Consider the following 11,652-nt stretch of genomic DNA (forward strand, 5'->3'; position numbering starts at 1 on the left):
CTAGTGGTGTACCGCAAGGATCTGTTTTGGGGCCACTGCTGTTTGTCATTTTTATAACTGACCTGGAAGAGGGTGTAGAAGGGTGGGTTAGTAAATTTGCAGATGACACGAAGGTCGGTGGAGTTGTGGATAGTGCCGAAGGATGTTGTAGGGTACAGAGGGACATAGATAGGCTGCAGAGCTGGGCTGAGAGATGGCAAATGGAGTTTACTGCGGAGAAGTGTGAGGTGGTTCACTTTGGAAGGAGTGATAGGAATGCAGAGTACTGGGCTAATGGGAAGATTCTTGGTAGTGTAGATGAACAGAGAGATCTTGGTGTCCAGGTGCATAAATCCCTGAAGGTTGCTAACCAGGTTAATAGGGCTGTTAAGAAGGCATATGGTGTGTTAGCTTTTATTAGTAGGGGGGTCGAGTTTCGGAGCCACGAGGTCATGCTGCAGCTGTACAAAACTCTGGTGAGACCGCACCTGGAGTATTGCATGCAGTTCTGGTCACCGCATTATAGGAAGGATGTGGAAGCTATGGAAAGGGTGCAGAGGAGATTTACTAGGATGTTGCCTGGTATGGAGGGAAGGTCTTACGAGGAAAGGCTGAGGGACTTGAGGTTGTTTTCGTTGGAGAGAAGGAGGAGGAGAGATGACTTAATAGAGACATATAAGATAATCAGAGGGTTAGATAGGGTGGATAGTGAGCGTCTTTTTCCTCGGATGGTGATGGTAAACACGAGGGGACATAGCTTCAAGTTGACAGGTGATAGATATAGGACAGATGTGAGAGGTAGTTTCTTTACTCAGAGAGTAGTAAGGGCGTGGAACGCCCTGCCTGCAGCAGTAGCAGATTCGCCAACTTTCAGGGCATTTAAGTGGTCATTGGATAGACATATGGATGAAAATGGAATAGTGTAGGTCAGATGGTTTCACAGGTCGGCGCAACATCGAGGGCCGAAGGGCCTGTACTGCGCTGTAATGTTCTAATTTTAATTTCTTTCGGCATCTAAACTGTAAAAGGGTAGTAAAAGGATCCATGGGGCCGACTCAGGACCATAAAGGGGATTTGCACATGGAGGCAGTGGATATAGCTGTGGTACTAAATGAATAATTTCCACCTGTCTTACCCAAGGCAGAAGATATGGAATCCTTTCCTTTATTAGCCGAGGTACAGAATATACGAGCAGGGAGGTCATGCTAGATTTGTTTAACTCATTGGTTAGGACACAACTTGAGTACTGTGTGTAGTTCTGGTCACCTCATTACAGAAAGGATGTAATTGCACTAGAGAGGGTACACATGAGATTTACGAGGATGTTGCCAGGTTTGGAAAAATGTAGCTATGAGGAAAGATTGGACAGGCTGGGTTTGTTCTTCTTGGAATAGAGAAGGCTGAGGGGAAATCTGATTGAAATGTACAAAACCGGGAGGGGCCTGGATAGAGTGGAGGTGAAGGGTCCATTCACCTTAGCAAAGAGGTCAGTGACGAGGGGGCATGGACTTAAAGTAATTGGCAGAAAGATTAAAAGGGAGCTGCGGATTTTATTTTTCACCCAGCGGGTGGTGGGAGCCTGGAACTCACTTTCTGAAAGGGTAGTTGAGGCAGAAACCCACAACTCATTCAAAAGTTGTCTGGACATGCACCTCAACTGCTGTAATCTATCAATGCTGGAAGGCAGGATCAGAATGGATGGGTCGTTTTTTGGACAGCATAGACACGATGGGCCAAGTGGCCTCTCTCTGTGCCATAAACTTTCTATGATTCTAAGATGCAACCCAGGCAATGTTGAAAGAGGAGGTAAGTCGGACACTAGTGGGGTTTAAAATTGATAAAGAGGAAGTCTTAGATAGGCTGTCTGTACTTAAATTGAATAAAGCACCAGGAACAGATGAGATGCATCCAAGGATACTGAGGGAAGTGAGGGTGGAAATCGCAGAGGCACTGGACATAAGTTTTCAATCTTCCTTAGACTTGGGGGTGATGCAAGAGGACTGGAGAATTGCAAACGTTACACCCTTGTTCAAAAAAGGGTGTAAAGATAAGGCCAGCAACTCCAGGCCTGTCAGTTAAACTTCGGTGGTGGGAAAACTTCTAGAAAGAAATAATCCTGGACAAAGTTAATAGTCACATGGACAAATGCGAGTTAATTAAACAAGCCAGCATGGATTTCTTGAGAGTACATCATGTTTAACTAATTTGGTGGAGATGTTTGAGGTGGTATCAGAGAAAGTTGATGAGGGCAATTCTGTTGATGTTCATTGATTTTCATATAACGGACTATTCAGTTTCAAATGAACCTGCCTCCACCATTCTCAAGCAGTGCATTCCAGACATTTAACTATTCCCTGCATGCAAAAACCTTTTGATACAATGCCACACAACAGACCTGTGAGCAAACTTGTAGCTCATGGAATAAAAGGGACGGTCGCAACATGGATACGAAATTAGCTGAGTGACAGGAAACAAAGAGTAGTGGTTAATGGATGTTTTGCAGGCTGGAGGAAGGTTTGCATTGGAGTCCCCCAGACATCAGTGTTGGGATCCTTGCTTTTCCTGATATATATTAAGGACCTAAACCTGGGTGCACAGGGCACAATTTCAACGTTTGCAGCTGATGCGAAAGTTGGAAGCATTGTGAACTGTGAGGAGGATCGTGTAGAACTTCAAAAGGACACACACAATTTGGTGGAATGGGCAGACAGGTGGCAGATGAAGTTCAATACAGAGAAATGTGAAGTGATTCATGTTGATAGGAAGAACACGGGGAGACAATATACAATAAAGGGTCCAACTCTATAGGGTATGCAGGAGCAGAGGGACCTGTGTGTATATGTGCAGAAGTCATTGAAGGCGGCAGGACAGGTTGAGAAAGTGTTTAATAAAGCATGCAGTATCCTGGGCTTTATTAATAGGCGCATAGAGTACAAGAGCAAGGAAGTTATGTTGAACTTATATAAGACATTATTTCAGCCTCAGCTGTGGCATTGCGTCCAGTTCTGGGTGCCACACTTGAGGAAAGACGTGAGGGCATTGGAGAGAGTACAGAAAATATTCACGTGAATGATTCCCGGGATGAGGATTTTCAGTTATGAAGATAGGCTGGAGAAGTTAGGACTGTTTTCCTCGGAAAAGGCTGAGAGGTGCTTTCGTAGAGGTTTCAAAAATCATGAGGTGTCTGGACAGAGTAGATGGAGAGAAACAGTTCCCACTCGTGAAAGGATCGAGAACGAAAGGGCACAGATTTAAAGTCATGGGTAAAAGAAGCAAAGACGACCTGAGGAAAATATTTTTTCACACAGTGAGTGGTTAGAGTCTGGAATGCACTGCCTGAGAGTGTGGTGGAGGCAGGTTCAATTGAAGCTGAATAGACTGTTATGTGAGAAGGAAGAATGTGTTGGGTTACAGGGAGAATGCAGGGAACGGCATTAGGTGAATTGTTCATTCGGAGAGCCAGTGCAGACACGAAATGCTGAATCGGTTGGTGATGGAAAGAAAATGGAGATGAGCTCAGCTCAGGTTTGAATATAAGCGGGCAGAACCCGGTCCTCCTCCCTCTTTACAGAGCTTCCCCTTTCTGCAGCCTCTGCTCCATTTGTTGATCACGTTACAGATCAAGGTACATTGTAACTACAGTCAAGAACAAAGAACAAAGAACAGTACAGCACAGGAACAGGCCATTCGGCCCTCCAAGCCTGCGCCGATCCTGATGCCTGCCTAAACTAACACCTTCTGCACTTACGGGGCCCATATCCCTCTATTCCCTTCCTATTCATGTATTTGTCAAGATGTCTCTTCAACGTCGCTATGGTATCTGCTTCCACCACCTCCCCTGGCAGCAAGATCCAGGCACACACCACCCTCTGTGTCAAAAACCTGCCTCGCACATCCCCTCTAAACTTTGCCCCTCGCACCTTAAACCTTTGTCCCCTAGTAACTGACTCTTCCACCCTGGGAAAAAGCTTCTGACTATCCACTCTGTCCATGCCGCTCATAGCTTTGTAAACCTCTATCATGTCGCCCCTCCACCTCCGTCGTTCCAGTGAAACCAATCCGAGTTTATCCAACCTCTCCTCATAGCTAATGCCCTCCAGACCAGGCAACATCCTGGTAAAGCTCCTCTGTACCCTCTCCAAAGCCTCCACATCCTTCTGGTAGTGTGGCGACCAGAATTGCACATAACATTCCAACTGTGGCCTAACTAAGGTTCTGTACAGTTGCAACATGACTTGGCAGTTTTTATACTCTGTGCCTCATCCGATGAAGGCAGGCATGCTGTATGCCTTCTTGACTACCTTATCCACCTGTGTTGCTACTTTCAGTGACCTGTGGACCTGTACGCCCAGATCCCTCTGCCTATGAATACTCCTCAGGGTTCTGCCATTTACTGTATACCTCCCACCTGCATTAGACCTTCCAAAATGCATTACCTCACATTTTTCCGGATTAAATTCCATCTGCCATTTCTCTGCCCGAGTCTCCAACTGATCTATATCCTGCTGTATCCTCTGATAATCCTCATCATTATCCGCACCTCCACCAACCTTTGTGTCATTCGCAAACTTACTAATCAGACCAGCTACATTTTCCTCCAAATCATTTAGATATACTACAAACATCAAAGGTCCCAGCAGTGATCCCTGCGGAACACCATTAGTCACATCCCTCCATTCAGAAAAACACCCATCCACTGTTACCCTCTGTCTTTTATGACCAAGCCAGTTCTGTATCCATCTTGCCAGCTCACCTCTGATCCTGTTTGACTTCACCTTTCGTACCAGTCTGCCATACGGGACCTTGTCAAAGGCTTTAGTAAAGTCCATACAGGTAACATCCACTGCCCTTCCTTCATCAATCATCTTCGTCACTTCCTCAAAAAACTCAATCAAAATAGTAAGACACGACCCCCCCTTCACAAAACCATGCTGCCTCTCGCTAATAAGTTCGTTTGTTTCCAAATGGGAGTAAATCCTGTCCCGAAGAATCCTCTCTAATAGTTTCCCTACCACTGGCGTAAGGCTCACCAGCCTATAATTTCGTGGATTATCCTTGCCACCCTTCTTCAACAAAGGAACAACATTGGCTATTCTCCAGTCATCTGGGACCTCACCTGTAGCCAATGAGGATGCAAAGATTTCTGTCAAGGCGCCAGCAATTTCTTCCCTTGCCTCCCTCAGTATTCTAGGGTAGATCCCATCAGGCCCTGGAGACTTATCTAAATTAATGCTTTGCAAGACACCCAACACCTCCTCCTTATTGTTAATGAAATGACTGAGACTATCTGCACTCCCTTCCCTAGGCTCATCATCCACCAAGTCCTTCACTTTGGTGAATACTGATGCAAAGTACTCATTTAGCACCTCGCCCATTTCCTCTGGCTCCACACATGGATTCCCATCTCTGTCCTTGTGTGGGCCAACCCTTTCCCTGGTTACCCTCTTGCTCTTTATATATGTATAAAAAGCCTTGGGATTTTCCTTAATCCTGTTTGCCAATGCCTTTTCATGACCCCTTTTAGCCCTCCTAACTCCTTGCTTAAGTTCCTTCTTACTGCCTTTATATTCCTCAAGTGCTTCGTCTGTTCCTAGCCTTCAAGCCCTTACAAATGCTTCCTTTTTCTTTTTGGCTAAGCTCACAATATCCCGTGTTATCCAAGCTTCCCGAAACTTGCCAAACTTGTCTTTTTTCCAGAACATGGATTCTAATCAGCTGACGTTTGAAAGACTCCCACATGTCAGATGTTGATTTAGCCTCAAACAGCCGCCCCCAATCTAAATTCTTCAGTTCCTGCCTAATATTGTTATAATTAGCCTTCCCCAATTTAGCACCTTCACCAGAGGACTACCCTTATCCTTATCCACAAGTACCTTAAAACTTATGGAATTATGGTTACTGTTCCGGAAATGATCCCCCACGGCAACTTCGACCACCTTGCCGGGCTCATTCCTCAATGCCAGGTCCAGAATGGCCCCATCCCTAGTTGGACTATCTACATACTGTTTCAAGCAGCCCTCCTGGAGGCTCCTCAGAAACTCTGCCCCATCCAAGCCGCACAAAGCGAATCCCAGTCAATATAGTGGAAGTTATAATCACCCACCACAACAACCCTGTTACCTTTACATCTTTTCAAAATCTGTCTGCATATCTGCTCCTCTCCCTCCCGCTGGCTGTTGGGAGGCCTGTAGTAAACCCCCAACATCGTGACTGCACCCTTCCTATTCCTGAGCTCCACCCATATTGCCTCGCTGTATGACCCCTCTGAGGTGTCCTCCCGCAGTACAGCTGTGATATTCTCCTTAACCAGTAATGCAACTACCCCACCCCTTTTACATCCCCCTCTATCCCGCCTGAAGCTTCTAAAACCTGCATCATTTAGCTGCCAATCCTGCCCTTCCCTCAACCAAGATCCCAGAAATAGCAAAAACATCATATTTCCAAGTACTAATCCAAGTTCTAAGTTCATCTGCCTTCCTTGTTATACTTCTCGCATTGAAATAAATGCACTTCAGACCACCAGTCCCGCTGTGCTCAGAAACATCTCCCTGCCTGTTCTTCCTCTTCGTCCTACTGGCCTTATTTACTATGTCCTCCTCATTTATTTCACTAGCTGTCCTACTGCTGTGGTCCCCCCCCCGCCCCCCACCCCCGCGCCTGCCACACTAGTTTCAACCCTCCCGAGTGATGCTTGCAAACCTTGCAGCCAGGATATTAGTGCCCTTCCAGTTTATATGCAACCCGTCCTTCTTGTACAGGTCCCATCTGTCCCTGAAGAGATCCCAATTGTCCAGATATCTGAAACCCTCCCTCCTGCACCAGCTGCTCAGCCACGTGATTAGCTGCACTATCTTCCTATTTCTAGAATCACTAGCACGTAGCACTGGGAGGAATCCAGCGATTACAACCCTCGAGGTCTTGTTTTGTAACTTACTGCCGAACTTCCTAAACACCCCCTGTAGGACCTCATCACTCTTCCTGCCTATGTCATTGGTACCGATGTGTACCACAACCTCTGGCTGTTCACCCTCCCCCTTCAGAATGCCCCCTGTCCGTTCAGAGATATCCTTGACCCTGAAACCAAGGAGGCAACATACCATCCTGCAGTCTCTTTCACGTCCACAGAAGCGCCTATCTGTGCCCATAACTACAGAGTCCCATATAACTATTGCTCTTCTGCGCTTTGTCCCTCCCTGCTGAACAACAGTGCCAGCCGTGGTACCACTGCTCTGGCTGCTGCTGTTTTCCCCTGATAGGCCATACCTCGTGCAGAGTTGGGTCACCAAATCCTCTGTCCTCCCTGAATATCTGCTGCAGCTCACAACACAACCTCCAACAAACCATCCACAGCACCTCCACTAACTTTACAATAATAGAAGTAAGTCAAAAGCCTGTAAGTAAACCTGTAAGTTGGATGCCTGGTCCTTTTAATTGATACTAGAGGGGGTTCCTCATGTTGCTGAATGTATGTTCAGCTGAGAGTGACTAACACATGCGGTCAGTGGACATGTACAGACCAAGTTTCAAAGACGTACATCAATGCTGCCGGTATGGTACATTGACATCACATTCAAAACCATCCGCAGAGCAACAACACAAACATGGTACGATTGAGCTGGAGCCCTGCCCAGCATGGGGCACTTTGCACGCCGCACTAGAAGTGCCTGCCTGTGCAGTTCACATCTCTGTATGGATCCCAGCTTCTGTACCGTCAGCACCAGTAGTGCTGTACAGTCTAAAATAGTGGCTCGGGACAGATACAGTGGGAAAGGAATTCACTTCAGAAGGACTAATGAGAAAAGATTGAAGTCAAAACATTTTCAGGAATATGAGATTGGGCAGGAGAATGGGGCTAATTGGCGGGGTGAGGCCATGGAGAGATTCAAACACAAGAATGACTATATTAAAATTAAGGTGCTGCCAGACCAGGAGCCAATGTAGATCAGTGAGTACAGGGGTGATGGGTGATCAGGATTTGGTGTGAGTTAGGATACAGGCAGCAGAGTTCTGCATGGTCTGTGGTTTATGGAGGTTTATAACTGGGAGGGTGACCAGGATAGAATTGGAATAGTTAAGTGTGGATTTAACAAAGGTACAGGTGAGGGTTGATGCAGCAGATTGGCTGAGACAGAGGTGGAGGTGGGGGATATTACAGAGGTGGCCATAGACAGGGTTGGTAATGGAGAGAATATGGAGATGGACTCAGCTCAGGTTTAAATAGAACACACCGATTGCAAACAGTCTGGTTCAGCCTCAGATATTGGGCAGGGTGGTGTATTTGTTTCACAGATAGGGGATGGAGTTTGTGATGGAGACCAATGACACTGGCTTCAGTCTTCCCAAAATTTACATAACAGAACAGTATTTCAGTGAAACGGGGTTTGCAATGCCCTACCGGGAAATAGAGACAGCAACAGTAGTAAAGATGAGAGAGCAAATGTCAAGAAAGCCAATAAAGTTGGCAATGGTTTATCGAGCTAATAGCTGGACATATTCACCAGGAATACAACGGCAGCAAAAAGTGCAGAGTAAATTATAGGAGCAGTAATGCTGTTAGACTTGGTTTATAGAATTAATATCTAGATAGAGAGACTTACCAGGGACACCAATAATAGCCAGGATGGGATAGTAAATGTATTGAATAATCTTCAGTGCGAGATGTATACGAGAGTTTAATGAGTACCGATCATAATATGTCGAAAGGTAGTAAAGATCCAAGGATAAACTCCTGTCCATTGTTGTAACATTCCAATCTATTGTTCTCAGATTCTGACCCATTGTTGTAACATTCCAATCTGTTGTTCTCAGATTCTGACCCATTGTTGTAACATTCCAATCTGTTGTTCTCAGATTCTGATCTATCCTTTCTCTCTCTCTGGAGCCGCTGATCTCTGTTGTGCCGGGGTTGATGTTCCGGCTGAAACTATGGGACAACACATGACAGCCCCTTATTAATAGAAGATGGAAAACTTCCAGTGACACAATTAGGGTCCATGGAGACTGACATTATTTGCAGTCACTGAACAAACAGATTCAGTTAACCCTTTTCAATACAGCACTTTTTGTATCACAATAAAGTAGATCATTTACCCAGTCTGGATGGGATGCATGAGGGTTGCTGAGGGATGGAATGGTGGAAGTAGCAGAGGCACTGGCCAGCATAATCCAATCCGTCTTGTACATGGGAGTGATGACGTAATTTCACTGGCTCACCACTCTCTGGGTGAAGAAATTTCTCCTCAGTTCAGTCCTGAAAAGTTTACCCCGTATCCTTAGCCTATGACACCTTGTTCTGGACTCCCCCACCATCGGGAGCATCCTTCCTGCAACTACCCTGTCAAGTCCTGTTAGAATTTTAGTGCTTTCTATGAGATCCCTCTTCACTCTTCCGAACTCCAGCGAATATAATCCTATCTCTCCTCATACGTCAGTCCCGCCATCCCAGGAATCAGTCTGATAAACCTTCATTGCACTCTTGCTATAGCAGGAACATCCTTTCTCGGAGAAGGAGACCAAAACTGCACACAATATTCCAATTGCGGCCTGACCAACGCCCTGTATAACTGCAGCAAGACATCCCTGCTCCTGTACTCGAATCCTGTCTCCATGAAGGCCAACATAACATTCGCCTTTTTCTCCCGCCTGTTGCACCTGCATGCTTACCTTCAGTGACTGGTGTACGAGAACACCCAGGTCTCGTTGCGTATTCCCCTCTCTCAGTTTATCGCAGTTCAGATAATAATCTGCCTTCCTGTTTTTGCTACCAAAGTGGGTAACCTCTCATTTATTCACATTATACTGCATCTGCCATGCAATAGCCCACTCACTCAACTTGTCCAAATCACCCTGAAGCCACTCTGCATCCTCCTCACAACTCACCCTCCCACCCAGTTGTGTGTCTTCTCAAAATTTGGAGATATTACATTTAGCTCCCGCATCGAAATCGGCAATATGGAGTGTGAATAGCTGGGGTCCTAGCGCCGATCTCTGTGGTACCCCACTAATCACTGCCTGCCTTTTGGTAAAAGATCCGTTTATCCCTACACTTTTTTTCCATCTGCCAACCAGTTTTCTATCTATCGCAATACACTTCCACTAATCCCATGCGCTTTAATTGTACTCACTAATCTCTTATGTGGGACTTTGTCGAAAGCCTTCTGAAAGTCCAAATAAATCACATTCTCTGACTCCCCCTCATCAACTCTATTAGTTACATCCTCGAAGAATTCTAATAGATTTATCAAGCATGATTTCCCTTTCGGAAATCCATGCTGACTCTATCCGATTCTACCACTGTTCTCCAAGTGCTCTGCCCTAAAAAATTTGATAATGGACTCCAGAATTTTCCCGCTACCAACGTCAGGCTGACTTGTCTATAATGCCCTGCTTTATTTTTCCCTCCCTTTTTAAATGGTGGGGTTACATTAGCTGCCCTCCAATCAGCTGGAACTGTTCCAAAGTCGAAGGAAGATGGAAAGATGACCACCAATGCATCCACGATTTCCAGGGTCACTTCCTTAAGTAATCTGGGATGCAGATTATCAGGCCCTGAGGATTTGTCAGCCTTCAATCCCATCAACTTCTCCAACACAATTTCTCTACTAATACTGATTTCCTTCGGTTCCTTCCTCTCACTAAACCCTGTGTTCCCCAACATTTCTGGTAAGATATTTGTGTCATCATTTGTGAAGACAGAATCAAAGTATGCATTTAGTTGGTTAGCCATTTCTTTGTTTCCCCTAATAAATTTCCATGTTTCTAACTGTAGGGACCTACATTTGTCTTAACCAATCCTTTCCTCTTCACATACCAACAGAAACCATTACAGTCAGGTTGTATGTTCCCCGCAAGCTCACTCGTGTACTTTATTTTCCCCTTCTTAATCAATCCCTTGGTCCTCCTTTGTTGAATTCTAAACTGCTCCCAATGCTCAGGTCTGTTGCTTCTTTCTGGCGAATGTATATGCCTCTTCCCTGAATCTGATACTTTCTCTAATTTTCCTTGTAAGCCATGGTTTGGCTACGTTTCCCATTTTACTTTTGCGCCAGACAGCAGTAAACAATTGTTGCAGTTCATCAATGCACTCTTTGAATATTGCCATTGCCTTTCCACCATCATCCCTTTAAGTAACGTTTCCCAATCCATCATAGCCAACTCGTGCCTCATACCTTCATACTTTGCTTTATTAAGATTCACGACCCTAGTCTCAGAATCAACTACGTCACTCTCCATCTTAGAGTCAGAGATTCGTACAGCATAGAAACAGGCCCTTCGGCCCACTGCGTCCATGCCGACCATAATGCCGATCTATACTGATTCCACGTGCCTGCATTATTCCATATCCGTCTATGCTTTGCTCATTCAAATACCTGTCCAGATGACTCTTAAATGTGGCCACTGTTCCTGCCTCCACCACCTCCTCTGGCAGCTCATTCCAGATACGCACTATTCTTTGTGTGTAAAATTTACCCTTTTAATCCCGTTTAAACCTCCTCCCTTTCATCTTAAATCTATGCCCTCTAGTTTTCGTCACCCCTACCATGGGAAACAGACTCTAACTACCTGCTCTGTCTATGCCTCTCATAATTTTATATACCTCCATCATGTCCCCTCTCAGCTGTCTTTGCTCCAGGGAAAACAGACCCAGCCTACCCAATCTCTCTTTATCACTCA

The sequence above is a fragment of the Heterodontus francisci genome, unplaced genomic scaffold, assembly GCF_036365525.1.
Source record: "Heterodontus francisci isolate sHetFra1 unplaced genomic scaffold, sHetFra1.hap1 HAP1_SCAFFOLD_627, whole genome shotgun sequence".
NCBI lineage: Eukaryota > Metazoa > Chordata > Chondrichthyes > Heterodontiformes > Heterodontidae > Heterodontus > Heterodontus francisci.